This window comes from Heliangelus exortis, chromosome 20 (assembly GCF_036169615.1).
Source record: "Heliangelus exortis chromosome 20, bHelExo1.hap1, whole genome shotgun sequence".
Taxonomy (NCBI): Eukaryota; Metazoa; Chordata; class Aves; order Apodiformes; family Trochilidae; genus Heliangelus; species Heliangelus exortis.
The window spans coordinates 11,697,442-11,714,895 of NC_092441.1; the positions used below are offsets into that span (position 1 = coordinate 11,697,442).

The window sequence follows — 17,454 nt, forward strand, 5'->3', positions numbered from 1 at the left end:
CTCCCCCTCCCCCTTTCCCTCCCCCTCCCCCTTTCCCTCCCCCTCCCCTTTCCCTCCCCCTCCCCTTTCCCTCCCCCTCCCCCTCCCCCTCCCCCTCCCCCTCCCCCTCCCCCTCCCCCTCCCCCTCCCCCTCCCCCTCCCCCTCCCCCTCCCCCTCCCCTTCCCCTCCCCCTCCCCCTCCCCCTCCCCCTCCCCCTCCCCCTCCCCCTCCCCCTCCCCCTCCCCCTCCCCCTCCCCCTCCCCCTCCCCCTCCCCCTCCCCCTCCCCCTCCCCTCCCCTTCCCCTCCCCTTCCCCTCCCCTTCCCCTCCCCTTCCCCTCCCCTTCCCCTCCCCTTCCCCTCCCCTTCCCCTCCCCTTCCCCTCCCCTTCCCCTCCCCTTCCCCTCCCCTTCCCCTTCCCCTTCCCCTTCCCCTTCCCCTCCCCCTCCCCCTCCCCCTCCCCCTCCCCCTCCCCCTCCCCCTCCCCCTCCCCCTCCCCCTCCCCCTCCCCCTCCCCCTCCCCCTCCCCCTCCCCCTCCCCCTCCCCCTCCCCCTCCCCCTCCCCCTCCCCCTCCCCCTCCCCCTCCCCCTCCCCTCTGCCTCCACCCCTCCCCCTCCCCCTCTCCCCCTCCCCCAGTCCCTGCCCCTGCTCCTGTCTCTCCCCCTGTCCTTCCCCTCCCCCTTTACTTCTTACTCCCCTCCCCTTTTTTTTGTACTTTCTCTAAATAAAATGATCTGGATTTGGGCTTTGAGTTCTTCATCAGTCTCTGACTCTTATTTCTTGCTGCTGACACATCTGCTCCTCTTTACACTTTTTCATTTTCTGCACACCTGCTTTTTGGAATGGAATAGAAAAAAAAACCCCACATTTCTGAAGCAAAAACCATAGCCTGCTTTTCAAGAGTGCAGAAAGGGCCTTGGAAGTAGAAAGACTGCTCCAGAAATCACTTGGGCACGAGCACTGTGCTCATGTCCTTTGCTGCGTGTCTGGCATGGCTCAGTTTAGAGCGCCAGAGCTCAGCTCCAGTTCCATGTTCCAGTTGAGAAGATTGCTTTGTAAATGCAGTTATTCCTATTAAGTTGATACAATGCAACCTTTCACATATGTTCTCTGCTACCTTTTTACTTTACATGTCTGTAACATAGCTAGAGACTGTATTTATTGGGGACCGGAACATCTACAGAGCCCTTGATAAAATTATTAATAGGTCCCCATAAAAAGGAATTTTTATTCCTTGTAGATACTGGAGCTGAAAAAGCTACTATACAAAAATTACCTGAAGGAATAAAGAGAGGAAAGAATTATATGTCAGTTATTGGAGCAAAAGGAGAACCTTCTAAAGTGCCAATCCTGGAAGATGTGGAAATAGAAACAGAGAATACTATTTGCTTGCATAATTTGCTTTTGCTCCCAGAAGCAGAGTATAACCTACTTGGGAGAGGCTTGATCTTAAAATTGAAAGTAAATATTCAAAGTGATGGAGAAAAATTGAACATTAATTTATGTACCTTGACTGAAGCAGATGAGGAGTCAATGGATCCATCCATACGGTATAAAGAAGGAGAAATTGGAAAAATAAATATGGATCCAATAGAAGTTCAGATAACTGATCCACATCATCCAATCAGGATCAAACAATATCCTATTTCAATGGAAGGAAGAAAAGGATTAAACAAGGATTTAGAACAAGGGGCTTTGGAACCTTGCATGTCCCCGCATCATACACCAATACTGCCTGTAAAGAAATCTGATGGAACATACCGGATGGTGCAGGATTTAAGGGCAGTAAAGCAGAGGGTCAACACCAAATTTCCAGTGGTGGCAAATCCTTATACTTTATTAAGCCACATTTCTCCCGAATATATTTGGTATCGCGTAATAGATTTAAAAGATGCCTTTTGGGCTTGTCCCTTACACGACAAGTCTAGAGATTATTTTGCTTTTGAGTGGGAGGATCCATCGACAGGGAGAAGGCAGCAGTTAAGGTGGGCTGTGTTACCGCAGGGATTTACAGAGTCACCTAATTTATTTGGGCAGGCTTTGGAGAAGCTGTTGCAAGATTTTGAATGTGAAATTGTTACAATATGTGGATGATTTATTGATAGCCGGGGAAACTGAAAGAGAAACTCGGGAAGTTACTATCCGATTATTAAACTTCCTGGGGAAAAAGGGACTAAAAGTGTCAAAGTCAAAATTGCAATTTGTGGAGCAGGAGGTAAAGTATTTAGGACATTGGCTAAGCAAAGGTCAGAAGAAACTGGATCCCGATAGGGTATCAGGAATACTTGCTCTGAGACCCCCAACAACCAAAAAGGAAGTTAGACAATTATTGGGATATTGCAGACCATGGATTGAGAGTTATAGTGAAAAGGTGAAATTTTTATATGAGAAGTTGACAAATAATGAAATCAGATGGTCAGGAGAAGATGATCAGAAATTAGAGGAAATAAAAAGAACATTAGTACAAGCTCCAGTATTGAGCCTCCCCAACCTGGAAAAAACATTTTTTCTTATTTGTCAACGTATCCAATCAGACAGCTTATGGTGTGCTTACTCAAGATTGGGCAGGAATAAAAAAGCCTGTGAGATACTGTTCAAAATTATTAGACCCCGTAAGTAGGGGGTGGCCAGCCTGTTTACAGGCTTTGGTGGCCACTGCATTGCTTATAGAAGAAGCACGAAAAATTACCTTTAGTTCACCACTGAAAGTATACCCCCCCCCTCCCCTAATGTTAGGGGTGTCCTACAGCAGAAGGCAGAAAAATGGCTGACAGATAGCCGGCTTCTTAAATACGAAACCATACTGATAGATTCTCCTAGTTTGGAACTTAAAAGAACTTCAGCGCAGAGCCCGGCACAATTTTTGTTTGGTGAACCTGAAGGAGAATTGCAACACAGCTGTTTGGATGTAATAGAAACGCAGACTAAAGTGAGACCAGATCTAACTGACACAGAATTAAGGGAGGGCGAGAAACTATTTATAGATGGATCCTCTCGAGTAAATGAAGGGAAAAGAAAATCAGGATATGCAATCATTAATAAAGATCTGAAAGTGATAGAATCCGGACCTCTGAGTCCACCGTGGTCCGCACAGGCATGTGAACTGTATGCCCTCTATAGAGCTCTTGAGTTATTAAAAGGGAAGGAAGGAACAATATTCACAGATTCTAAATATGCATACGGCATAGTCCATACGTTTGGAAGAATCTGGGAGGAAAGAGGCCTCACAAATACTCAAGGAAATGATTTAGTGCATCAAGAACTAATAATTAAAATTTTAAAGGCAGTAAGAGAACCAAAAGAGATTGCAATAGTACATATTAGAGGACATCAAAAAGGATTAGGACACCATGTTAGAGGAAACAAATTGGCAGACAAAGAAGCTCGAGAAGCAGCTTTGAGAAAATGGAGTGTTCAAAGTAATATTTTACAGAATAAGAAGGATTTGGTAAACAATAAAGAGGAAGAAATAAAGAAATTCACTCCCGAGGAAATGGAAAAACTTGAAAAGATTGGAGCTAAATTTGAGCAGGGAAAATGGACACTGCCGGACGACAGAGAAATGTTACTTAAAATGTTACCTAAAAACCCAATGTTGGCAGAGTAATTCAGTTGGCTGTAAGTTATGGACATTTCAGTGGGTCTGCAACAGTTAAATGAGGAGTGTTTGTGGAACAGTGACAACTGCATGACTATTTTTTGCTCTCTGGTCACTCTGGTTCTGGATCCAGTTTTGGAATGCTGGAGGGTGCCATAAATGGCAGCGTAGGTGCAGTGGAGGGCACAGTCTGTTGGTTTGAACACAGAGTGTGTAAGCTGTGTCGGTGTACCTGATGGTTTCTAGGAGTGTGTTTGTGTGGCATATGAGCAGATGTGACCTTCTGGAACTGTTGTCGTGCTGTGTTGTGCTGTGGAACTGCTGGCACGTTCAATCTCTCCCTCTGAATTGTGCTTTGGAGGAGAAGTGTATTTGTGTCTCTGCTCCAAGTGGATGGTGAGCTAAGGGGATATTTCTCCCTGAATAAACCTGAAGTTAAGCCATTCTTTGTCTGTTGAGTTCCAAACACTGCTCAAGCCTTTGGAACATCCTGGCTATGGTATTTAAAGGAAAAAGGATTTGATTGGAGCAAGCCTTGGGTCAGGAAAAGGAGGGGATTAAAGGCTTTTGCTGGTTAAAATAGTAATAATTGAGATGTCATTTAAAGTGTGAGGTTCAGATGAGATGTGTCTGCATTTCTTCCCTTAACAGGGCCAAACTGTCGAGCCTGATCCCAGAGTTAGAAAGAGCACGGGAATTCCAAGGAGTTTCATGCTGGAGGTGAAAGATCCCAATACAAAGGAAGCTCTGCTGACAAGAATGGGGAAATATGCAATACCAGATCTTAATGCAGAAGTATGGAACTAACTGAACTGACCAAAAAGTGAACAAGAGAAACCGTGGGGAAGCATTGGAGTGCCAAAGCAACCAAAAAAAGTAGTTAAATATAAATACCTGTATTTTAGAAGGCTAACATGAGGTGAGCAGAATTCCATCTCTTACTTCCTTTGATGAAATCCAAAGCTTGGAAAATTTTTCCGTATACCTGTCTTTAACTTTTGTGTTTTTCCTTCCCCACCCTGCCTCCAGGGAAGCATATGCCAGAGGAAAGAAGGAAAAGCCCTCCTCCTCTGATGATGATGATCCCATACCTGATGAGTTCTTGTGTCCTATTTGCAAAGCCCTACTGACTGCCGCAGCTTTTATTCCCTGCTGTGGGAACAGTTATTGTGAGGAATGTAAGTGCTCCTTGCATGTTTTTATTTCAAAACAATCACATCTGATCTTTTGGGAGCAGAAACAGGGGATAACAAAGTTGCTTTGTTTCCAGTTCTCTTTCATCCTGAAGTCTATCCTGAAGGATGCTTCTTATGGAAAGGGGAAAAGAAGCAGAAAGCTCTTTTCCCTTTTTATGTGTCTGGTTAAATGCCCTTTGCACACAGAAGGAGGAGTATGAGCAGAGTGTGTAATTGTGCAGGTGCTGACAGTCTTAGATATCAAACTATTTTGTCCACAGCCCTTTCTTTTCAATCAGACTACTCTGGTGATTTACTGCTGACTAGAAAAAACCAAAACCACCACTATTTGAATATTTAAATAATTAAATATTTAATCCTTCAGAACTCCGGACGTTTTCCTGATCACTGTTTTATTCCCTAACCTTGAGGTTGGTGAATTCCACTCTAGTGGACGGTGGAAAGAAGACTAGATAAAAGGTCAGGCACAACCTAACCCCATCTTCAAATGTTACAACAGTGAAATCCCAAAACTGTGTGGTTATTTGGTACAAACTAGAGTTTTTTTTTACACTATTCAACATTTATATCTTCATGTTCTGCACTCAAGATCCTATTCACTGCTTGTGAGAAAAGTCTATCTGTAGAAAGCTGAAAGGGAAGAGTTTACATCTCCTTACACAAGGCTACACTGCATAAGGCCAAAACAAATGATTGGGAAAGTTTTTGCTGTTATTTTACAACAATTTTGAATTTTTTCAGTTTAGTCATCTCAAATGGCCAAGCTGCTTTCTCTCAGCTGGAGAGAATGGTGTCTTAGTTTTATCTATTTCTCTATTTCTAGCTCCATGGAGCCCAGCTGGTCAGTGATGTAGAGGGTGTCACCCCTCCTGTCCTTCCTAAAAGAGTTGATATTCCTCCATCCTCAGGCTCCAGTCACAGGAGCCATCCCACCACCTCTGGGTGATGCCAACCACATCCCAGCCCATCCCAACCTCAGCAGCTCCTCTTGTTTCTTTCCAGGCTTGGTGCACTGGCACTGAGGCCTTTGAGATGTCATTCATTCTGGAGATGTCACTCAGTCTGGAGAGGAGAAGGCTCTGAGGAGACTTTATTGTAGCCTTTCATTATCTGAAGGGGGCCTACAAGAAAGCTGCTGAGGGACTTTTGAAAAAATCTTTGGGGCTTTGGGGGTTAAAAGCAGCTCCAGCCCCAGGGATGAGTTGTGAGGCAGCAGGAAGGGCTGTGCAGAACCTCTCCACAGTCACACAGTGTTTGCTGGCAGCTCAGCAGCTTCCCTGCAAGCTGCTGCTGGCCTGGGTGATCTTGAGGGGAAAAAAAGAAAAGGGAGCAAACATACGTTTTGGCCTCTTAGCTTCAACTGGTAATATTTTTGTTGGTTTGGTTTTTCTTTTAGTCCCCCACCACATATTCAGTGAGAAAAATGGATGTTTTTTCAAGGCAATCCTGGAGCCTCGAGAGCAGGAGATGTTTGCCCACTCGACGTGAATGGCACCTTCTGCCAAGCCCTCCAGGAGCCCGTGGGCAGGTAAGGGCTGGGCTGGAAGGTGCCCTGGGCAGGGTTTCCCTAGAGAAAGCTGGAGGGTGCCCACTGCCTGCACCCTGGGATGGGCATTCCCCTCCTGCTGGTTTCCTCCACAAACTTGGGGGGGTTCTGATTGATCAGCTTCAATATCCACTGGGCTGAGATGGGAACTGCTGGGTGCTCCGAGGTCACTGCTCACTGTTCCTGACCCCCAGCACTGGGGGGAACCCTGGATCTGTGCAGCTCACAGCAAAGTCAGGAGTTGCACCTGGAATACTGCGTAGAGCTTTGGAGCCCCCAGCCCAGGAAAGGTCCAGACCTGTGGGAGAGGGTCCAGGGAAGGGCCACAAAGATGACCAGGGGGCTGGAGCACCTCTGCTACAAAGATGGGCTGAGAGAGTTGGGGCTGTTCAGCCTGGAGAAGAGAAGGCTCTGGGGGGGCCTTAGAGAACCTTCCAGTCCATGAAGGGGCTACAGGAAAGCTGGGGAGGGGCTTTTCACCGGAGAGAGAAGTGACAGGACAAGGGGTAATGGTTTTAAACTGAAGGGGGATAGATTTAGGTTAGATATTAGGAAAACATTCTTCATCATGAGAGTGGCAGGATACTGGAATAGGTTGCCTGAAGAAGTTGTTGATGCCCTTCCCAGGAAGTGTTCAAGGCCAGGTTGGATGAGGCTTTGTGACACCTGGTCTAGTGGGAGATGTCCCTGCCCATGCAGGGGGTTGGATCTTGATGATCTTTAAGGTCCCTTCCAACCCAAGCCATTGTGTGATTCTCTACCTCCTTAGAAGCTGTGTCCTGACTTCTCTGCGATACCTGAAAAAGCTTGGGTTTTGTTATGGGCAGCTCAGCAGACAGCAGTGAGACTCAGTGCCTGAGGCAAGTTGCTGCTTTTAAATTCTCTCCTGGCTGATGCCCCAGCAGTGGGGTGTGGTTGGTTGTCCCTGCCCATGCAAGGGCATTTTTTTATGTTGTCCAGTTCCTATCTGAGATCTCTAATTCTGCACATCAGAAGCTTTCTCTGTGCATGGTGGTCACGGGCTCTGATCTCTTCCAGACTGTCCTGGGAGGCTGCCTGCTCCTAAAGCAGATAACACACTTGCAACCACCACAGGGAAAAAGGGAACTCTCCTGGCCCACCAGTTGTACCTGCCCAGTGTCCAGGCCCAGCTTTACTCTGGGAGGTAACTGTGCCTCCTCACTCCCCTCAGCAGCCAAGGCAGAAGCCCAGAGATGCCACTGTTACTGTCTCTCTTCCCAGCCGTCTCTCAGCATCTTCCCCTCTGCTTCTGGGAGCATGCCTTTTATTTTGCCCTTCAGCCCCGCCCATTTCCGGCTGGGGCAGGCCCTAATTATTGGGCACAGCTGGGCCCAAGCTCCCAGTTCATTATCGGCGAAACCTGGTGACTTGTGGTTCTCACTACATGCCACCCTCAAGAATTCTTTTCATTTGGGAAGAATGCCCCCTCTCTCTCAGCAATAGTCTTCATCCCAGCTGCTAACCAAAGACCGCTGTCTCTGGAAGACAGAAAAGGATTCATCAAAGAAGTGAGGAGGATGCCTCCCCTCCAGCCCTCCCCTCCCATCACCTCTTTCCTGCGCACTGTCCCCTGAACAGTGACAACAGGACCTGTAGGTCTGGCCACGACAAGGGCAAGTTCCAATCCCCTACAGTGCCAGACCTACAAGATGCTGCCACGGCCCCGAGCTGCTCTCAGCCCTGACCCTCACCCATGGACACCATGTCCTGGCAGGAATGCAGATCTGCCTGTCCCCAGGGGCTGCCCTGGGCATCTGTACTCTTGGCTCATCCCCATGGCTCTCTGCTACCAGAGCTCCGCTGCTCTTCTTGGGGAGGGGGTGTGGGAGCTCATGGACCCTGACAGCCTTGTGGGGACTCTTCCCATCTCCCTGCCTCTACACAACAGCAGCCCTTGAGGTGCCCTTCCAGAGACTGCTTTGCACATCACCTTTTCATCTTTACCCATCAGGAGAACTGCTTTGCTATTGGGCACACAACAGGATCCTACAGGCAGGACCTGCACCTCACCTTCTCCCCACAGCAGCTGCACTACACCTCCATCTGTCAGCCAACTTCCACAGAAAGCCAAGGGACACAATTCCTGAGAATATCTCATCAGATTTCCCACCCAGCAGGCCAGTATCTAACAATGGAAACAGATGCCCCCACTGAACCAAAGGCAAAGAAGTGATTTTGAGTCACATCTTCTCCCTCTTGCTGTTCTCTCAGCCAAACCAGCCAAGAGCTGGCAGCTGCTCTGAATTTCTACTTATATTTTTTCCCCTGCAGAAAAGGAGAAAAGGGAAAGACTGCTCCTTGGAAACTGAGCCCTCGTATTACCAATTTCTCTAGAGCAGCACTGACCTCTCCTGCTCCTTTGTGGACATTCAGCCAGGATGAGCCAGGGTGTTTGAAAGGGACATTCCTAAGTTGTTTGTGGAAAAGGAGAAGCAGTTCATGTGTATCTTTTAAAAATTTTGTAATGTAAAGGAACAGTGCCCTAACTTCTCCCTTTTTTTTCTTCTACTGATAGGTCTATATCCCCAGAGTCATCAGATGTCCAACAGCAGCTCCATCAGGCAGTTCCTCCTCCTGGCATTTGCAGACAGGCGGGAGCTGCAGCTCTTGCACTTCTGGCTCTTCCTGGGCATCTACCTGGCTGCCCTCCTGGGCAACGGCCTCATCATCACCACCATCGCCGGTGACCACCACCTCCACACCCCCATGTACTTCTTCCTCCTCAACCTCTCCCTCCTCGACCTGGAATGCATCTCCACCACTCTGCCCAAAGCCATGGCCAATTCCCTCTGGGACAAAGACATCTCCTACAACGGATGTGCTGCACAGCTCTTTCTCTTTTTATTCTTCATTGTTGCAGAATGCTCTCTTCTGACCATCATGTCCTACGACTGCTACATGGCCATCTGCAAACCCCTGAAACAGCCAATACATTTTCCCTGCCCCTCTGCCAGGGCAATGCCCTGAACCAGTTCTTCTATGAAATCCCCCAGATCCTCAAGCTCTCCTGCTCACACTCCTACCTCAGGGAAATTGGGCTTATTGTGGTTTACCATTTGTGTGTTTTGTTTTCATCGTGGGACTCCTGAGAAGTCACCTCAGAAATCTTCTGGGCATCAGCTGGAGCTGTGAGCAGCCCTGAGCAATTCATCCCTCTGTCACCAGCACCAGGAGCCTGCCTTGTGCTCCCTGTCTCCTGCCAGCCACAGCTTCTGCCAGCACCTGGGAGCTCCCCCGGCAGGCTGAGAGCAGCCCCTGGCAGGCAGGCAGCAGAGTCCCTGCCCCAGCACACAGCCCCTGGGCTGCAGGACCCTGCTCTGAAGGACAGCCCTGGGCACCCCTGCCTGCACACACCCCCTCACTCCTCTTCACAATTCCCCTTTCACCTCCGTTCACCTCCTTCCCCCTTCCAGCTCCCAGCAGCTCTGGCTCTGCAGCTTTAGGAGATGCCTCCAGCAACTGCACCAGCTTCACTGCCCTGCACCGGACACTCACCATGGCAGAAGCTGGGAAGGTTCTCCTCCACTCAGCTGGCACTCATCCCCTCCATCTTCACCCCCTTGAAGCTCTCTCTGCCTTGCTCATCTCCCCCAGATACCCTGGCAGTGCCCTCAGCCCTGCTGCGCTCTGCAGAGGAGCTGCTCCTGCCCAGAGCTGTCTCTCTGCAGCACTGCCCACTTGCCAGCAGCTCCCTCCATCCCAGGAGCCCAGCTCACAGCTGCCAGGAGCCCTCTGGGGGGTTGATGCTGAGCCCATGACAATTGCTCAAGAGGCAAGGAGAGGAAGCTGCAGAAGCTTCTTTCTCCACAAGAAAGTCCAAGGCATGGTCCAAAGTTTCCAAAGTTTCTTGGCGTGTGCCTGGGTCCCCCTGAGGGACAGCCCTGAGAAAGTGTCCCCCTGCAGGGTGTGGTGGAGCAGGAGGCAGGAGGCAGTGATGGCAGGTGGGGAAAAGGAAGGTGCAGGTGGCTCTGGTGCTGAGGAAGCCTGGCTGTGTGTCAGGACTGCAAAGGGCCCAGCCCTGAGCCCATTCCCCAAAGGTGCCAGCCCTGAGCCCCAGCCCCTGGCAAGGGAGGGAGATCCTGTCCCTCCCTCAGCCCTCAGGGCTCTCCTGGCAGCACTGGCATGTGGAGATGGACAATGCCAAGGGCAGGGCTATGGCATGGAACCTCCCAGCTTCCTGCACATGGACAAGGAGGCCCTGAGCCCCAGTGCTGCTGGAAGCTCCACTTGTCTCCCCATGGCCATCAGGGACAGAGACAAGAGCCATCAGCAAAGGCATGGAGAGCTTGGCTCTGCCAAGTGTGCCTCCAGCTCTTCCACAGCTTTTCCCTCTCTCATCTCCAGCACAGTCTGTCCTGGGCTGTCCCATCCCCTGTGCCTCTTGCCCTGCAGGCTCTGCTCCTTCACCCGCCTGCCCCACCTCGCTGTCCCCTTCCTCTCCTGACATCTCCGTGTCCTCCCTGCCTCTGCCTTGGCACACAGAGCCTTGGGCTGATCCAGGCTCCTTCTGGGGGATGTGGTGTTCCCCAGCATGGCCCTTGCAGTGACAGTTCTTTCTTCTGCTCTCCACTCCAGGCACCCCCAGCTGCCCTTTGGGCCATTCTTTCTTGCCCAAGCTTTTTCCCAGTGTGAAGAAAAGCTCCACCATACCCAAACCCACCCTTCAGGCACTCCCAGGATCCTCCTGTACTGCCCACAGTCTCCACAGCACTGAGCCATGACCCATCAACCTCTGCAGACTGGGCATCGCTTGGGGTCTCCAAACCCCATCTTGGGAGAGCTCTGGGAATTCTCCATGGCAACTGAGATGGCTGAAGGTCATATCATCATAGAATTACAGAATCACTGAATATTTTTGTCTGGAAGAGATCTCCCATGCTCATCCAACAACCCCTCTGCAGTAATCAGGGACATCCTCAACTAGATCAGGTTGCTCACAGCCACCTCAAGCCTGATCTGGGATATTTCCAGGGATGAGACCTCAACCACCTCACTGGTCAACATGTGCCATTTTTTCCACTACTCTCATGATGAAGAACTTTTCCCTAGCATCCAATTCAAATACACTCTTCTCTAACTTGCACCCATTGCCTTTCATCCTATCTGTCCAGGCCCTTGCAAGCAGTCCCTGCTCAGCCTTCCACTAGGAATCCTACAGGTACCGGAATCTCCATTGTGCTACAGTCAGTACCACACAGGAGGATTAAAGAGGGGAAGGAGAAAACTTTTGTTGACACTGAGGGGATTCCACATCTCTGCAGTGGTAGGTGTAGCTCTCAATACTGAGTAGGAAAGGGGAAGTCTGCCTTACAGAATATTCAGTACTCTGAGTGTGCAAACAGAAAGAAGGTTCTCAGGCGCAGCCAACATTGATTTACTAAGGAGAAATCTTGCTTGGCTAACCTGATATCCTTCTACAAAGGGATGACCAAATGGGCAGATGAAGGGAGAGCAGTGGATGTCATATACCTTGACTTCAGTAAAGCTTTAGACACTGTCTCCCATAACATCCTTGTAAGAAAACTCAAGAAATGAGGAACAGATGATTGGACTGTCAGGTGGATTGGTAACTGGCTCAACAACAGAGTTCAGAGGGTTGTGATGAGTGGCACAGAGTCAAGTAGGAGGCCTGTGGCAAGTGGTGTTCCCCAGGGATCAGTACTAGGTCCAGTTTTCTTCACCATGAGGGTAGTGAGAGCCTGGTGCAGGTGGTGGAAGCCCCATCCCTGGAAGTTTTTAAGGCCAGACTGGATGGGGCTCTGAGCAACCTGATCTAGTGGGAGGTGTCCCTGCCCATGGCAGGGGAGTTGGATAGATAAAACTGGGCTTACTAGAGAGGAGCCTGGAAGCGGCACGTCAGTACCCACTGCTCAGCTTGGGGAGGGGGGCTTTAAACTGAAGGACCTGCAGGGAGGGATCCAAGATGGAAGTGATCACCCCACCATCACCACTGCAACTGATCGGGCATGAAACCAGGCCAGCCAGAGGAGTGTAAAATGTTCCTTGGCTGTCTCCTTAAATAGGAACCAACTCAGCCTCCTGAACTGTATGGATACAAACACAAGCAGCCTGGGAAATCAAGAGGAAGAACTGGAGCTCCATGCCCAGTCAGGTAGTTATGGTATCATAGGAACAACAACTGAAACATGGTGGGAAGGGTCACAGGACTGGAGGATCATGACAGAAGGCTATGAGCTGTTCTGTAAAGACACAGAAAAGAGAAAAGCCTCAGAATCAGCTCCTCAAACACCCAGAGCTTTTGCCAGCTGTGCTGCTCGAGCATTTCAAGCACACCCAATCCAAACACAGCTCTCACAGGAGCCACAGTGCCTCTGCCATCAACATCTTCAAGCAGGGGAGAGGAACCCCTCTGAGAGCTGCAGGGCAGAGGAGACGGGCAGCTGGGAGCAGTCCCCGAGGGGAGAGCAGTGCTGGAGCAGAGACACCTTCCCCTCTGGGGAAAGGAGAGAGGAGAAGGGAGAGAGACTGAGGGGCTGGAAACTCAACTGCACAGCTGGCATGGAACAGCCCTGCTGGAAAGGAAAAGAAGGAAAAAAGAAGGAAACCTAAACACGGAGGGACAAAAGCCATCTCACCTTCCTGACCCTTGCCCCAGCCATGCTCACCTTGCTCAAACGTGGCTTTTTTCTAAAATTTAAAGTATTTCAGTTAGTAACTGATGTCACCCTGGTACAGAGTGCTCCTCCATGGGCTGCAGATCCACATCTGCCCCTCTGTGCTCCTCCATGGGCTGCAGGGGACAGCTGCCCTCTCCCCACAGCCTGCAGGGGAACTTCTGGTCTGGCCCTTCCTTCAGGCACTGACCTTGGAGTCTTGTGGAGGGCTGGCAGCAGGCTTCAACCTCCTTCTCCATGGACATCTTGGGCATTTTCTGCCACAGACATTCCATGGTCACCCAGGGCAGCTGCTGACTCCTGAGGGAGGTGCTCTCCCAGATATGGGCATCCCAGGTCTCCGCACCCCTTATATACTCCCAGGGTCACCATGGAGACCCCCATGACCATGTCCAGGCACCAGGCCCTACATCACAAAGCCCTGTTGGTGGCTGTGGAGACTCCCAGGCCTGGAACTGGCTGGGACTGTGTCACAGAACAATGGAATCATGGAATGGTTTTGGCTTGGAAGGGTTAAAGATCATCTAGTTCCAATCCAACCCATTCCATGATTCCATGATCCCACTCAACTGAAGCCAACCCTGCCCCTGCCCCCATGGAACTCACTTCTTAATCCCATCCACAGCATCAGCCTCAGTCAGAGCTGGTGGACAGACAGATGAGTATCAGACAGCTGTGTACCCGGGTGGTCAAGAAGGCCACCAACATCCTGGCTTGTATCAGGAATAGCATGGCAAGCAGGAATAGGGAAATGATTGTGCCCATGCATAAAGACAGGAAACAGTGTTGTCACAAGTTCTGGACACTGAGGCACCATCACTGCTTGCCAGGAGGACTTTGGATCCCTGATGGCACTGTGACCCTCATCATCTCGTGAACTTCCCACCCACCCCATCACCCACCTCTTCAATCCAGACGTCACCAGTCTGGCTACAACAGGACAATGGTAGAGCATGGCAAAGGGCTTGCTAAAGGCCAGGTGCACCCCATGCCTTTCTGTCCCCTGCCCACTCTGCTTCAGCAATCCCCTCTTTGTCCTTCACCTGCCTGGAACATTTCTCATTTCCATGGTTTTCCTTTTCTCCCAGTCCCAGGGTCAACAAGTATCTGTGTGTGCTGAGGGGGAGAGGCTGTGGTGTCTGCAGCAGGAGCAGCAGCAGCATTGGCTTTCTCAACAGCAGCAGTGTCTGTGGGCAGCAGCTGCAACGAAAGCAAAAGTACAAGGCTGAAAATTACCTTTATCCTGCCCCAAACCAGGACACACCTGGTTTGGGTTTTAGCCGTACCTTACACTAAGCAGAGGTCTGCAGAAATAAAATGATATCCTCTTAACTTCAGAATGACAGTGTGGTATGGTGTGACATAAAGAGATATTCCATAGATACAGGAAACACAAACTAGCAAATAGACTGGAAAACCTGCTGATGAGGTCCTTTGTTCCAGCTGCTGACCACCAAGGGATGGATGCTCTCTGCTTGGCTGTGGGACCCACTGGATTTCTCTGCAGGGACCAAATGCTTCCACCAAAAGTATTCAGGAGTGAATTCTTTTCTCCATAAGAGACCTTAATGGCAAAGCTCTCTGTGCCTTAGAGCTTACTGCCTGTTTCTTGAAGAGCTGCTCTCTCTGGGGATATCCAAATTCCTCTTTCTGTCTGACAAATAGGAAAGTCCTGTCCCCCTCTGCAGGATGTGTCTGTCGGGTGCTGGTCAGGCTGCAGAAGTCATTCTGGGCAGAGGCAGCACAAGTTTTGACTGGATCCCCAAAGGGAGATGGTAAGATGAGTGTTTGCTGCTGTGAGTTGTGTCTGAAGGAAAGGGAGCAGATCAGAGGGCTCGGTGTGGAGCCACGTGTGACAGCTCTAGAGCAGAGCTGCCATGAAGCCTCTTTTAGAATGAGGCTCTGAAACTTGAGTGGCATCAGGAAGCACTGGGAAGAAATACACTGTCCATGTGCTTTCCTTAGGAAAATGAACCCTCTGGCCCACAGCATGGAACTGGAGCTGAGCTCTGGCACTCCAAACTGAGCCATGCCAGACACACAGCAAAGGACATGAGCACAGTGCTCGTGCCCAAGTGATTTCTGGAGCAGTCTTTCTACTTCCAAGGCCCTTTCTGCACTCTTGAAAAGCAGGCTATGGTTTTTGCTTCAGAAATATGGGGTCTTTTTCTATTCCATTTCATAAAGCAGGTGTGCAGAAAATGGAAAAGGGTAAAGAGGAGCACATTTATTAACAGCAAGAAATAAGGGTGAGAGACTGATGAAAATTTTAAAACCAAAATCCAAATCAATTTATTGACAAAAATTACAAAAAAGGAGAGGGTGGGGAGGGCAGGGGAGGGAAAAAAAGAAAAGGGATGGGAATGGAGGGGAAAGAGGGAGGGAAAGGGGAGGGGAAAGAAGGAAGGTAAGTGGGGGAATGAGACGGGAAGGGGAAAAAGGAAAGAGGGAGGGAAAAGGGGAAGAAAGGGGAAAAAGAAAAGGGAAGCAGAAAGGGGAATAAGAAAAAAGGAGAGAGAAAGGGTGTAGAGAAGGAGAAAAGAGGAAAGGGGAAAGGGGAAAAGGGGGAAAGAGCAGAAGTGGAAAAGGTGAAAAGGGGAAAAGGAAGGAAGGGCGAAAGGGGAAAAGAGGGAGAGGGGGAGAGGGGAAAAGAGGGAGACGGGAAGAGGGGGAGAAGGGGAGAAGGGGAGAGGGGGAGAGGGGGAGAGGGGGAGTGGGAGAGTGTGGAAGTGGGGGAGAGGGGGAGAGGGGGAGAGGGGGAGGGGGGGAGGGGGAGGGAAAGGGGGAGGGGGAGGGAAAGGGGGAGAGGAGGGAAAGGGGGAGGAGTGGAGAGGAGGGAAAGGGGGAAGGGAAAGGAAAGAGGAGGATGGGGAAGGGGGACTACGCATCAAAAAAAACACCAGGGAAGGGCAACAGGGCTGTCATCCATCCAACAGACTAGGAACATTTATTCAGACTGACAGAAGCATATTTTCATGTCTTCTGATCCATCACAAGATACGGAATAAGCTCCCAAAGATGTAGTTTAAAGTTCATCAGTTCCTGGGGAGAAAAGAGACAAGATTCCTGGTGTTACTTTTACAGGAGAGAGGGGCAAAGAGGTCACTGTCAGAACATTACGGCTACGAAGCCAGAGCTGAACACTCTCTGTGGTTAAAAGCAGACAGCAACAGAAGGAAATTGGCTCAGGGGCTTCCTGCTTTGAAACAGCACCAGTCACTCCAAAGCTGTGACTCTGGAGTAATCATCACAAAAATAAGTGCAATTCCTCCTGGGACATCAGGCCTCACATCACAGAACATGTTTGATGCCATGGATGACAAACATTCAACTCCCCTGACAGTTGCCTGAACACTACTGAGTGGTCTTTCCCTAAAGAAAGGATAACTTTTGTCACTGATTAGCCTCTTCTTGCCTATTCAAAAAAGACTGCAACAGAGGAGCTACAAACACAAGCAATGAGCAAGGGAAAGCAAAGACCAAGAACTGACAGCAGAGGGTGTGTGTTATTGGTCAGTGCTGGAGGCAATCACTGGACACGGGAGGAGAAGTGATGGCTGAAGTCTGAAACTCTGTGTAGGGCTCCTTTTATGCTTGTGATTGAGGATAAACTCCAGTGAAAGGTGACTTCAGAATAAGCCAAGTGTATCTGTGTGGAGGAAATGGGTAAGATTCCTTTCTGCTTGGTTTGGGGTTTTTTTTCAGGCAGCTGCTTAAAGCTCTACAAAGCATTTTATAATAAGAAAATTTCCATGTTCAAGTAAGTGTAAAGATAGCGGAAAAACCCCCTGTGCTTAGCACAGGAACTAAACAGCTTTCAAGATGTTGTTTTCAAGAGGTAGGAGCAGTCATCTTTTTACTTACTCTAACATGACACATTACCATGTCCAGCTTCTTCAGAGACAAATTCATCCAGTTCCCGCCTGTACTAGAATTATTCAGAAAACACACCATTAACATTGTGCAATATTAAACTTCTAAAACCTTCTTCCAATCCACACAAAACCAGGCAAAAACTCCAAGGGCCAAAGAAGTGAGGCCATAAACCAGCAGAGTGGAGGGAAGGGCCCTCTCTGCAGGACTAAAGGGAGAGCAGTGACCAAATTCACAGCTCCTCCAGGAGAACTCCATAAAAAACCAAATGCCTCCTACACACAGTGGATCTTCTACACTGAAGTATGAAGTGAGATTTGTGGTAGATTTTTTTATTATAGTCATACATCCTAGGTAAGAAAATTTCATTTAAAGCTTAGCTGGGAACATTCTATGGCATCATCTTTGGTTTCTGGGCACTCTTGGAAAACAGCCCTCAAAACCCAAACTTTTCACCCCTAGCACACCTAGATGTTGTGTTGGGATGAGGAGGAGTTACACCATGAGTAATCCCTGCAAATGAGTTGTAAGTTTAGGCTAAAAAGCACAACCTTGCATACAGATGCTCTTCAGCAGTAGCTGAGGATGGGATTTCAAAATGTTTAC

At 49.5% G+C, this 17,454-nt stretch overlaps 1 protein-coding gene across 5 annotated transcripts in view; it reads left to right on the top strand.

Annotated features, from left to right (window-relative positions):
* Positions 1-3,967: 3,967 nt before the first annotated feature.
* LOC139805599 (ankyrin repeat domain-containing protein 18A-like) overlaps positions 3,968-17,454 on the top strand; it is a 52,917-nt gene continuing 39,430 nt past the window's right edge. For 3 of the 5 annotated variants that reach the window (XM_071764145.1, XM_071764142.1, XM_071764144.1), the window contains exons 1-3: positions 3,968-4,496; positions 6,214-6,301; positions 7,089-7,179. The gene's annotated coding sequence lies outside the window, so the exon portion shown is untranslated. Of the gene's footprint in view, positions 4,497-6,213; positions 6,302-6,481; positions 7,180-17,454 lie in introns of those variants that run through there. The other 2 variants (XM_071764146.1, XM_071764143.1) reach the window with 2 other exon arrangements.